The following is a 12,512-nucleotide window of genomic DNA, read 5'->3' as shown; positions in this document are numbered from 1 at the left end:
AAAATAAACGTATTGCCTACAGTTTTTATAACATTTACCACGGGAATATGATTGTGTTAAAAAAAAATACAAAAAAAACGTGGTATGGACTACAGAAAGATATTTTTATCACACAATAATAAATAAATACATATACAAGAAAAATATCTCTCTCTTAATTTTAACTTCAACAGGTCAGAATCTCAACTATTCTAGACATTAGCACATTCTTGGTGGAAGATGTACTTTTGGTCCTGTACAACCATATTTGTTATATAGATAAATCATATGCACCCATGCAGACCATGCATGCATGTTTAAAGAGCATCTGTGCCCATACTGAGACCAGCACATGCTATAACATAGTGTGGTGTTGAACAGGGCACTCAGAAAAATTACATAGAATACTTGGCTCTTAAAATGTTTATTAAATTATAATAATTAATTAGTATAGTTTTGGCACTGATCTCTGACCAAAATAAAATCTCCAACACAGCCTTTACTCATTTTGGGGGAAAAAAACCCAGAAGATCCAACCAAAAACCTCCCAGTCTACTGAATGAAGATTTATTGGTTTACACCTTAGAATCAAAATTTCTAATAGTTCTTTGATGGGAGCCAGAACTTAAAAAAATTTTATTAGTGTTTGGAAATACCCAAGTAAAAATCTTAGGTGACCCCAGGGAAATAAGTCCAGTGAGACTGTGTTGCACAATGCATCAATGTAAAACTCATCTGCCCGCTACTTGTTATTTGCTTGAAGTCTGACAAAGAAACCAGCAGATAGTTCAGCTTTMTATTTTATTTAGGCTAAAATTTGCCTAAAATCACTCTGATGGAAATCTCATAATCATATGTGCTATGTTCATTTGCAGACATTTKTATCAATGTTGCCAGCTGCAGGAAAACCACATGGTAACATAAGATCTTGTCATTACTCTAAAAGGTTAAATCCTGTAAAACTAACTAAATATTGACAATGAGCTATTACAAAACATAAACATGCTAAAATATTGACATTCACAGCATTAAAGATCACCCCCAGTGAAGAAGAGTGCAAGACTGCTGTTTAGTGAAAGAAGTGATATTACAGAATGAAAAGGTATTTTCCTTTTCCAAAGTGCAACTTTAGTCTGACCATCTTTGAAGGGCTGGATTTTACCTTCAYGTAAACACAGCCTCCCTAGCAATTTTCTGAGTAGGTGTACCAAGATTCCCAGGTCCCAGCCTCTCTAGAAACTGTGAAAAAGTGGCACTAAACAATCAGAAGGGGGAGGCTTTAATTGGGTCCCCTGGATTTATTAATCTCAGTAGTCCTTTATTTGAAACAAGAAAACAAATAGGCCCAGCTTTCTGCAGACTGAAACAGGTGCTGTATAGCATGAATTCTTCTATCTGATGAAAAGAATTTGTTTCAAACTGTGGCTTGTGACATAACTTTCCCATTTTTTCTCCTTTGCTTTTGATTTTCACTTTCAGAAATGAAAGTGAAAAGTCATCTGTTTTGCATTAAATATTAATTTCTAGATAGTCAGTGTTTTCTGTTTCATCTTTTGCCAAGTTTTAAGAGCAAAATTATTCATCTTTTGCATTTCCTTGAGAATTTTGGGGGATTTCTCAGCAATGGAGTGCCATAAAAATCCCTTCGACAAAGAGTAAGAGATGCTAGGGAAGATCAAGATTTGGCATTGAATGTTTGCTAATCCAGGGTTCCTAGCGAGTCAAGTGCTTCAGGAGTGTTRTGAGAGGAAGTTCAGTACACAGAAGATGCTGTATGATCTTAGGACAGCCTGGGTTTGCTGTGCTATCTCCTCAGTTTCCTTTGCTTTCCAAAGAGAGTAACTCTTGGTCAATAAAATAAATCCAGATACAGGGAATTGTTCCTTCCCTAGGTGCCCAAATGGCAGGAGAGCACGAGCTCACCACAGAGTTCAGAGGAGGCTTTCAAGCCTGTCAGTGAATTCTCTACCAAGACTTCTGCTAAAACAGCTGATTTTTCTGAAACTCTGACCAAAATCCTTTTAAAATATTATTCCAAATTTCACTGACAGAACTTCCCAGTGAACACACACTGTCTGCAGGGATTTAATTTTTGGGGGGCTTTAGCTCATGACTATTTTTGACCAATTAAGCTTGGAAATTTCTTTTTAAAATGATGTTCCCTTCTTTTCTAACAATCCTTCCACATACTGGTCTTGGAAGTTCTCAGAATAGTCAGGGAAAAAAAAAAAAAAAAAAAAAAAAAAAAAAAAAAAAGGAAAGGATAAATCCCCCAGTAAAGGAACACAAAGCACGTCTATGTCGGAAAACTCTTGTTAGTGATTTCTGAAATACTTTTGTTACTGAAAATTAAAGCGAGAATAACAAAACCCTATTGTAAAGAAGGACTGAAACATTGTTTCTCCCTTTTACCTTTTTGTATTATCATGTCACTCTGATTCAACTAAAGCTGCACAGAGGGAGGAAGCCACGGTCTCAATCTCTCTGATTTTTGTAGCAGGCCTAATTTTAGAATCTGTTGTGTCAAGTTTTTCTAAACCTGTCAGTTGAATTTGGCAGATGCAGGTTAATGGAGACCTACTGAAAGCAGGGTGAAAGTCTATCTGAGTAGACGAACATAATTCATGACTTTCACAATGCAGCAGTAAGGTAATAGATAAATGTTTCTTCCTTGAAGTGGTAGCAGGAAGCTATAGACAAAGGTGCCTTTTCAAGGAAAAAAAAAAAAAAAAAGCACTAAAAAGGAAAAAACATTAATGGCCATGGAAAGCAAAAAAAAAAACCGCTGCTATGTTAGCTGGCCCCTTATCTTCAAATTCTGAAGTGATAGCTGCAAAAAGATCAAGACAGGTAGGGCAGCAGAAGGCAGGGGCTTAGGCACAAAAAGCTTTAAATGGAAGCAGAGCACTTCAGGCACCATGATACAAATCACCAGTGGCGGAAGAAGCCTTTCAAGAAAATATTATTTGTTAAATAATTTGTAAGAATTATTCCAATATTACTTAGCTCACTTCAGCCCCAGACCGCCAGTGAGTCAGGAGTCCGGAAAATGCTGTCCTGGCTGGACACTGGTCTATTTAGGTAACTTAATACATACTTCTAATGTAGAGAGCCGAGGGATATTCGACTTGTAATTACATTACATTAATTCTATAGTGATTTTCATTCTGGTAAAAAAATTGATCAGCAAAAGTTCACAGCAACAGATCCCAGGACAGCAAACCCTAAAAATCTTGTGTTCTGTTGGGACAATAGTCCAAATCCTATTTTTCTCTCAGTGATCTCATGGAGAACCTCCCMTCAGGGCGTCATGCATGTCTTCTGAATTACTCCTTAGAGACCATCAGAGGGTCCTTGTTCTTCACATTGTCTCTCAGAAGGAACTAGGCAGAATTTAAGGATTTGGAAGGGACTTGCTTTCCAAGATAGGGCACAAGAATCAGTATAACCATTACCTGAAAGTATATTTGTGCACGCAGATTAAAAAAACACAAACAGACATAGGCTTCTAACTCACTTGTGAAAATAGGAGGAAACGAGCTGTTCTTCTCTTTTTCATGGTACCCTCTGTAAGCTCACCTGSAAAAGAAAGCATGAAAAACTACAAAGGAGTTCCCTTGTATACGCACAGAACTTGTCAGAAGCAGCGACCACACACTCCAGAGTAATCAGTCACAGCCATGGTGCGTATCTGACAGCAGGGCAGGGCAGGGAAGAACTTCCCTCCTAGGTTAGAGCCATGCCAAATTGCAGTATTAGGCACYGTAAAATTCAGGTCCTTTATTTTTGTAAGAGTGAAGGAAAAAACCTTTATTCTCAAAAGTATAAGCTGTGACCCAGCAGGGAAAGAGGGCTGAGTGGCACAGCACCCCACTGGAGGCTTGTATCATTAGGTCCTAGGTATATGCTTATCCCTGCTACCTCTGTGCAGCTTTCCTTTGTCACAAACTTAATTATGGACGTTGTTCCTCAAATGCCCCAAACTGAAGACCTGCGACAAAAAAAAAATCCCAAAGACCAAAACTGCAGGACAGAAGTGAAATGTWGGTTTACCATTCTTAGTGCTTTTGGCAGTCAAATGGCCTCTACCCATATTAAATTGTTCTCCATCTGGCTTCCCCATAACCTGGGAAAATCTAGAGCTGCTGGACAAACCCTGAGGCAAGGTGATTGCATGCAAGGTGGTAATATATGTCAAACAGTTTAATCACATCTATGACWGTTGTACCATTATTCATCTGCTTATCATGGAAGACTTTGTTTACACTTCAGAGAATTCTGAACAACTTTAGATTTTCAGTGCCCTAGGTATGAAGTRACCCTGCCACGCACAGAATCAGCATCTGCTCAGCATGAGATGCTTCTAGCATATCAAGTGACAAAACCAATCAGTGAAAGCCACTTGGCTCATTAATAGAAGTTACATGCTAATGAATAATGTTTAGGCAATATTTTTGCTATGTGAGTCACTTTCATCCTGTGTTCAGCTCAATATTCATTGGAATACCTCTGGTTGAGAGTTTGAATCATAGAAGTATAAGGAAAAGGGCTGGAGGGTCCTCAGCAGGTGATCTTTCCATCCCACATGCCCTAAAGCCGAAACCCTAGGGATGCTAAGCATGCAGGAGTGATTATGTCCGATTCTGTGAGAAATTTCCCTTTCAGACATGCTGAAGGGCAGAGGTCACCAAGAACAACTCTGATCCGTTGTATCATGCTTGAGACATTCACTGTTGTGGGTAAAGGGTCGGGGTCTATCCAGATTATTTTCCATTGTTGCCTAAAAAGGAAAGGCCTCTCTGAATACTGAGAAATCACTTTGATTTAACAGCACAGGATTTGCTATGCTGGATCATGGCACGAGTTCCACTGAGAGCGGTTTCCCTCCCAACTTGACAATCCACACCAGAGTCTTCAGAAGGAGCTCCAAGGCTCCAGTRTGCAAACAGGGGAGACACCCCAAGTGCAGCGGGCACACCAGAGGTGTCTTCTGGCTCACACAGCTTCTATACCATGGTTATTGCTGTTCCAGTTTATGAACTTGTAAATATTGTAAGCTGTCATAAATTTCTAAWGACCTTTCAAAATCCAGAATAGTTGACTGGGGGACCTGCCACATCAGTGAACTCCACAGGCTGGCTGTTCCCCAGGAGAATCATGATTTCCATGTTTGTGTTCTGAGTGTACTTATATCTCCTTGTAATCTATCATGCTGTGGGGCAAAGGTAAAGAGAAGAGTTTCCAGTGTAACTATAATTTGCATAAATGCCTGGCAATTATTTGAAAAACTTAATATTTTTCACTGGTATGTTTCTTCATGACAGTTAAACATTTTTTTTTCTGAGAAGTTTCCTCTCTTTTCTTACCATGCCTTCAACAGRCTTTTTTTTTGTCTGTCTCAGGCTTTATGAAACTCCTGCTATTGCTCCCTTCTGTACTAGGTTTTAGTGGCATCTGTGGGCCAGATGCAGCACAGCTCTAACCAGTTCCATAAGCACTAGTGTCAGTTCTGGAGTCAGAGCTGTGCATTTCCTCCAAAAACWCCCAGCTTCCAAAGGATATGTTGGAGTTAGAGCAAGAAAAAAAAAYGTAGCCAAGGAGTGTTCCCAAGCCATGAAAACTGTCAATAGCTACCCTTGCTTTCAAAAATTAATTGGAACAGGACATGAGGTTGTTCAAGTCCCTGAAATTAGTCCAGCCCTTCAGGGCCCTTAAGCAGAGTAGGAATGAACTCCCAGTCTGGTACCTTACGCATGCTCTAGTTCCCAAAAGGTGATTAATCCCTCTGAGAATATCTGAAGTAAGATACATTCTCCACATCTGGGCAAAGGTGGAAAAGTGCCCTTTTCTGCACACTGATGTAGTATTTATAATGCTAGTTTCCATCTCTTTCAGTGACACAGGTGGTTGTTACCGAGTCCTAGCAGTGACATCTCAGATATGACTGCATAGGAATGTTTCCAGCTCGAAGTCCATCATCAGAAGTCACAAGTTTGGGTTACCCTGATGAGGTTTCACGACCAGATGCTTGGGGGATGCATCCACAGGAGAGACTGGGACACACTGAATCAGTCTTTCAGATCCTCAGCTCAGGTGCTTTCTCAGGTCAAACACTGTCCTGCAAGCTTGAATTAAATACAAGAAAAGAATTAGGTACCTAAGAATTTGATATAAAGATCTGAGAAAAATTTGCTTAAGTAAAACAGGAAATGATGAGGAACATTTCAGAGATCCATTACAGATTCACTCTGAGGATCTATTTCAATCCTAGCATGATCCACACATCCTGATAAAATATGGGCAAAGCCACAAGAATTAGACAGTCTGCATTTTTGGATGAAATTCTTGTAATTTACTTGAGGAAAGCTCTATTTATTGAAGAGATGAAATTGCTCCTTGAAAAATGTATGGTATATCAAGGTGTGTTTGCAATTTTTTACTTTGAAAAATTACCTGCTAAATTAAGCCTAATTCTTTTTTTATTTTCTGGAGTATATGTTAACAAAAATAACAGTTCATTTTATTTCATAATTAATTTTATTCAGAAAAGTTCATTCCTCAATACATCATATCTAAATTGCTTTTTTTTTTTTTTTTTTTTTTTCCTTTAAAACACTTTACCACCATTAACAAATTAATTTTTATTGTCTTTTCATAAATGGCAGGATGCCATGGAACAAAAAAACATGTTAATCATTCCATTGTTATTTTCTGAACATTCAGAGCTGCAGTATCCAGTACCGATCGTTTCAATATATGTCATCTCTACAGTGAGTTAGTGCAAAGAGTCTTCTTAATGGAGGACCTGATCCAGCTCCAGTAGAAAACAGTGATTCTGTACCTCTCCACTGTATGACTGGAAGAATTAAAAAGTTACTGAGCTGATAAAACCAAACAATAATGACAACTGGAAAAATCTATTCTTACCTGCACTGTGCATGTTGAACCACCAGCAACTTTGCATCCTGAAGTATTGTTGAATCTCAGAGTGTTTCCATGTAAATTTCCTGAATTTGTGTACTGAACAGCAGCCAAAAATTGCCCCCTTTCCTGAGGGAAAGCAGTTAGGGCCAGTTGTGTCACTCCTCCTGAACATGACCAGGGTCTCAGCCTCATTTGAGCTCAGCTGAGGCCCTGGAGTCATGGGCAACACTGTAGGATCCACTCCTGACACGAGTCACTGAGATGTCCCAGAGGAGTAGATCAGCAAAAGGTAATGGTGATCGTGCATTTAACAGTTATCATGACAACAATGACATTAAATCATTGCTGTCAGATATATAGGCTCTCTTTTTTTCTCAAGTCTRGCCAATTTTGGCAGGAAAAATCCCCCAAAACCCAACAAAAACAAAAACAAGAAACCAAACAAAAGCGGAATCTAAAACAAACCCCATCCAGAATGCTGTAAAAAACCTGAAAGACAGTAACATGGCAATCACAATACTTCTCCAGAATTTCAAAAGTTTGGGTCAGTAAAAATGTATACACTTACTTTTAGAACAAGTTTAGGAAGTGTAAGTTAACATTGCTGTTACACAATTCACACAGAGAGCTCTTGGGATTTATATATAAAGCCAAGGGAAATTCTGGTGAAGAGGTCAAGACATGAAAAATATCAGGCAGAAAAAACAATACATTTTGCAATTTAATGCCTCTTCTAAAACTGCAGAACTGTGTTTAATTCTTTTTAATACTTTGTAGGTTCACTGCTTTCTTCCCTCGGTGCTAATTCTACAAAACTCATCCCTTCTTCCCCTGCACTCTTCACTTTTGTCACCCTTCTCAAAACATGAATTGTAGATTTTCTCAGTTTTTGTACTTCACTCTCATTCATTATCTAATCTGTGGAAGGTAAAAAGTATACTTATATTTTAATAACAAGCTTCCAGTTTATTAACAGACTCATTTTGTTCTTTCCTCCACCTCTTCCATACAAAAGATATTTTCATGATAACAATTAATAGAAGCAAAAATTTTTATGATAGTGCCTAGGATCAAGTTTTCAGATTTTAAAATTCACACTATATACATACAGATCAAATTACCTCTGGGTAAGCTTTTATTAATCTCAACATCAGAGCTGTTTCAACAAATCTACCATAATAATGAAAAGACATCTTATCACATTTTGCTTTCAGTAAATTTACTATTCTTTGATAAGGTTGCAAACAGCTCGGAAGTAATTGATCTGTAATTAGTGTGGCAACTGCACAAGATAGACTGCACTGGGATTTCATCATTTTTCTGTCCAGTGCTGTGCATCCTGCTCGGTAATATTAAATTATTTAGCTTCTCTCTTCAAATACAAATGGTTTCATGCATCCTCCATTATTTTAGGAGCTCTCCAAAGATGAGAATAACATTTAAATTTCTGATTATCTGTCACCAGCAGAATTATTGCCAAAGGGATCATTTTTCACACATGCCTTGCCATCTTCTTAGAAAGCTATTGTCTGCCCATGCCTGTAAATGGATGCCATGAAAGCCCATTTGAACTGCACCCAATTATCCCTATTTGTCACTTGGCTGCACTAAGCTTCCTGACATATATGATTGCCTAGCTGAATTCATATATGATTGCCTAGCTGTGGAAACTAAAGGGCACAAGTTTAGCACACTGTGGCTGTGGGGCAGCACCACCACCACCATTTACATCACAGTTTCCAGTTATCCAGGCTGTGTCTGCTACTCATTCCAAGAATATCCTGCAGGTCATCACATAAGTCCACAGGGAAAACTGGCTTTCTGACACCATTTTTTTATAGTGGGACTCTTTTGTAGGAGCGTATGGAGCATGATTTTTTCAGTGCTGTGTTCTTTCTTGGAAGACTGGGGAGAAGAAGGTAATGTGGGTGTTCATTGACCTGGGAAGTGACCATAGTTTAATTTACGTAATTGAAGACATAATTTCTTCAATAGATCAGGAAGAGAGAGATGGCATTACCCTTTTGTCACTTAGCTTCATTTTCTTTTCATTAATAGTTACATTCATCAGATCATCAAGAAGTTGAAAGGAGAGCCTGTCCCTTGAACTCAGAAGTGTCAGGACAGTTACATATTAGTTCATATGCAGACTCTGAATCTTTATTAATTTCTGCAGTATAACTGACATGGGAAAATGAGCAGAACAGAATACCAAGTGAACGTGCTTCAGTGCCGCTGTATATGATAACCTGATAAAGTTTTAGATATTAGTTTCTATTCCATTTATTATGCATTATAAGTCTAACTTTTTCTCCACAGCTGTATAACCAAAATGAGGTTTTTGATGAGCTAATGAGACTGATACGGTGTGTTGCTACTGTAAAACATAACAATTAACACAAGTGCTTCAAACATTCTGCACAGTATATATTTTAAACCAGTYAATTCCATTTGTTAATTACCTTAGCTTTGTCATGCCCTTTAAAGCCTCTCACAGTGCCATCCGTAGCCACAAAAATGCCMTGACTTTGTTGTTTATTCTTGATTACTGATATATTGACACCAGTCCTGCCCCAGCACAGTGTGTTGGTAACAATCCATTTCCATTTTATTCATGCTTTGTTTTGTGTGTTTGTGGCATTTGCTGTTTCAGGTATCTCTTTTTGTACCAATCCCCTCATGATTCACCTRTTTCCATACTGCAGTTGGAGAGTGGCTATTCATTGTGGGTAGTGTTTATTCCTGCCTTCCTCTGATAGCATATGCTTTGATGATTTGCAGGTTTCTCCACAGCCTGTTTTCCAGTAAAAATTACACATGTGATGAGAAATAGACATCTTCCCAAGTGCCTCACCAGATCTCTGTCATGCAGAGCTTCACAGATGGTGCTCAGCCTGGTGCCAAGTTTTCCATGAATGGAAGCAGCTAAGTAGACCTGACTACAAAATGTCTGCAAACTGCTCCTAATCTCTGCAGTACTGAAGTATGTTTTTCAGTGGCTGTCACTGGACCCTTGAACTTGTGACAGGAACTTTGGCTGGAATGTACTCCTGACATATGTTAAATTAAGAAAAGTCCTAAACTCTAAATACATTTGTTTACGTATTTTACTTACTCAAATATTTAACATTTTCTCAGCCCATAATACCTACAAATCTCCCTCACTCTGATCCTAATCTTCCTTTTTAATCTCCTAGCTAAGCTGGAATTGCAGATGGTAAATTGATGTATTAGTTTGCTCACTTGAACTGTACTATAAAGCAAGAAGCAAGAACTTGAGCCATGGGAGCCAGATGTTTTATACTTCCCAAAGATTTACCCCACTATGAGTTACAGATATTGTGGTACAGCCAGAGAACACCATTCATATGATTTTTCACTCACCAAGACTTGCTGTGGAATGGAAAGGTGAAATGAAAAGGTGAAGCAAGAGGGTGAGCTTTTTGAGCAAGGCTCCCCACACAGAATACTGGCAGTCTCAGAGTTCATGAGATATGTCGAAATTAACATGAAATATATTAGTGAGAATGTAAAAAGGAAATGAAAAGAAGCTCTAATGACAGCTGCAGTAAAGCTCTTTGTAGACTCAAGATGCTTAGAGTGTGGAATTAGAGGCAGGAGGAAGAAAAGCACTAAGAACCTGGCCAGTGTAAGCTGTTTTACCCTTTGCTATCCCTTGTAGGTTTAGTCAAGCTCAGCCACGCTTCAGATCTGGTCACATAAAGTATCTGCCCTTATTTGACTTCTCCGGGGCTCTGCTGCTGAGTGTCATCATGGAAATCAAACAGAAGTTGGACCTCATTAGGACAGACTAATGGGGATCTGGCAAAGAGCCTCTGAACGCTCAATGAAATGGCCAGGGCGGTGCCGGCGGGCGAGCATGGCAAGCGCGGTCTGAGGCTAGGCAAGGCCGAGGAGGCACCCCTCATGCCCACCTGCTCCCCGGGTCTTGTGTGGGCACTGCCAAGGAGCTGCCTCCTCTGCCTGCAGTGCAGGGGATTTTTGACTGAGAAACCTTGATGGCAGAAATTGTCTGTGGGTTTGCCACGTAGTTCCCAAGCCTGTCCGGCAGCCAGCAAGCACAAGCTAGAGCTGTCAGGCCTAAACAGGTCAGGCCTGATCTCAGACCTGTTCCAAAGGGCGGTAGTCAGTATATATGTGTATATATATATATATATATATATATGTGTGTGTGTGTGTGTGTGTGTGTGTATATATATATATAAAAGTCATTTGTGTATATTTTTCAGAGCTACGATAAGAAAAAACAGCTGCATAAATATGCAAGGATTAGCAGCTGGCTCAGGAGTTTGGTAGTGACAGTCAGGTTACTGATTTAAATCCAATCTGTTCAAATGACCCAAATTAACTACCAAGCAACTGACTGACAGGCTGTGACATGGGTTTAGTGCCCCTGGTCCGGAACAAAAGGGACAAGTGCTCCCAAAATCCCATTGCTGGCACTGCGGGGTGGTGGATGGGAGGCTCTTGGAGGGGCTGTGAATGATTCACACAGCAGGATGGGCAGGAGAGGGAGGAGGGGACATGTGGGATCCTGTGGGGCTGAGGGAGGAGGGAGCACTCTCAACTCAAAGCCAGAAAAAGGGACACCTTGGGCAACCCTCTGTCATTGAGTCAGAGCTAATTTGAAGAACTGAAAGCAGCGTTACACACAAATTGTTTCCATAAACTGAAGTGAACAAAAATGGGCTGAATTCTGATGCATTCACATCACAGTTGCATAGGGGAACGGAAAACCATGAAAGCCCTACTCATGCACACATACATAGAGCCTGCCAAAACAAAATGTGATCAAAGCAGGGAGAAGCAAACATATGGACAAATTCTTAGCAAGAGAAAAGCAAGCCAAGTTCACTGACCTTTATTTTAATTTTCTTTAGTTCTCAGCTTTATGAGGAGTGCAGGAAATGGAATGTGCTAATCCCAGCTGATACAATCTTCAAGAAAGGTGCAAAATCTCCCCAAACTAGAGAAAATTGAATGCAGCCAGAAGCCTGTTTAATCTGCTCACCCCAGTGTCCTTCCAAACAAAGCTCTCCTGATGTTCTCTCAGGGGCCACAAAATAAGTCAACAAGGAATTTGCAGTGCGGCAGAGAGCTTGTTTTTTTAAAATATTTGAATACATCTCATGGAAAGATCACTTTAAGCAGATGAGAATGTATTTGAAATACTAGGAGATACTTTTTTCATATGGCAATGAAGCGCTCCTGGGGCTTTTTTTTTTTTTCTGGCTTTGTTGTTGTGGTGGTGGTGGTGGTGGTGGTAGTGGTGGTGATGGGCGTTGTCTTTTTGTTTTTTAATTAATATTGTTGTTTATTTTATTTTAACTTATTTGCTGTTGCTCCGTTTCCAGTGTCTCTTTTATTATCACATCATTTGATAGCACCCAGCAGAGCAATAGGGGAATATTGTTAGGGAGTGCAGTTGGAGATTAAAACTGACTTCTGGAGCTCTGTATTTGGTGTTCATCTTGTAATGTTTTCAATCTGCTGCTACGTAAACATCAACACTGAGGATAGAACCTGAAATTTTCACATGATTTTTACTCCTTTGCATTCACAGAGACATTTTCATCACAAAGTATAAT

Source organism: Malurus melanocephalus, unplaced genomic scaffold, assembly GCF_030028575.1.
Source record: "Malurus melanocephalus ecotype Western Australia unplaced genomic scaffold, MMel_1.1 scaffold_80, whole genome shotgun sequence".
In the NCBI taxonomy this organism is placed as follows: Eukaryota; Metazoa; Chordata; class Aves; order Passeriformes; family Maluridae; genus Malurus; species Malurus melanocephalus.
Note: the sequence above shows the minus strand (reverse complement) of the source record.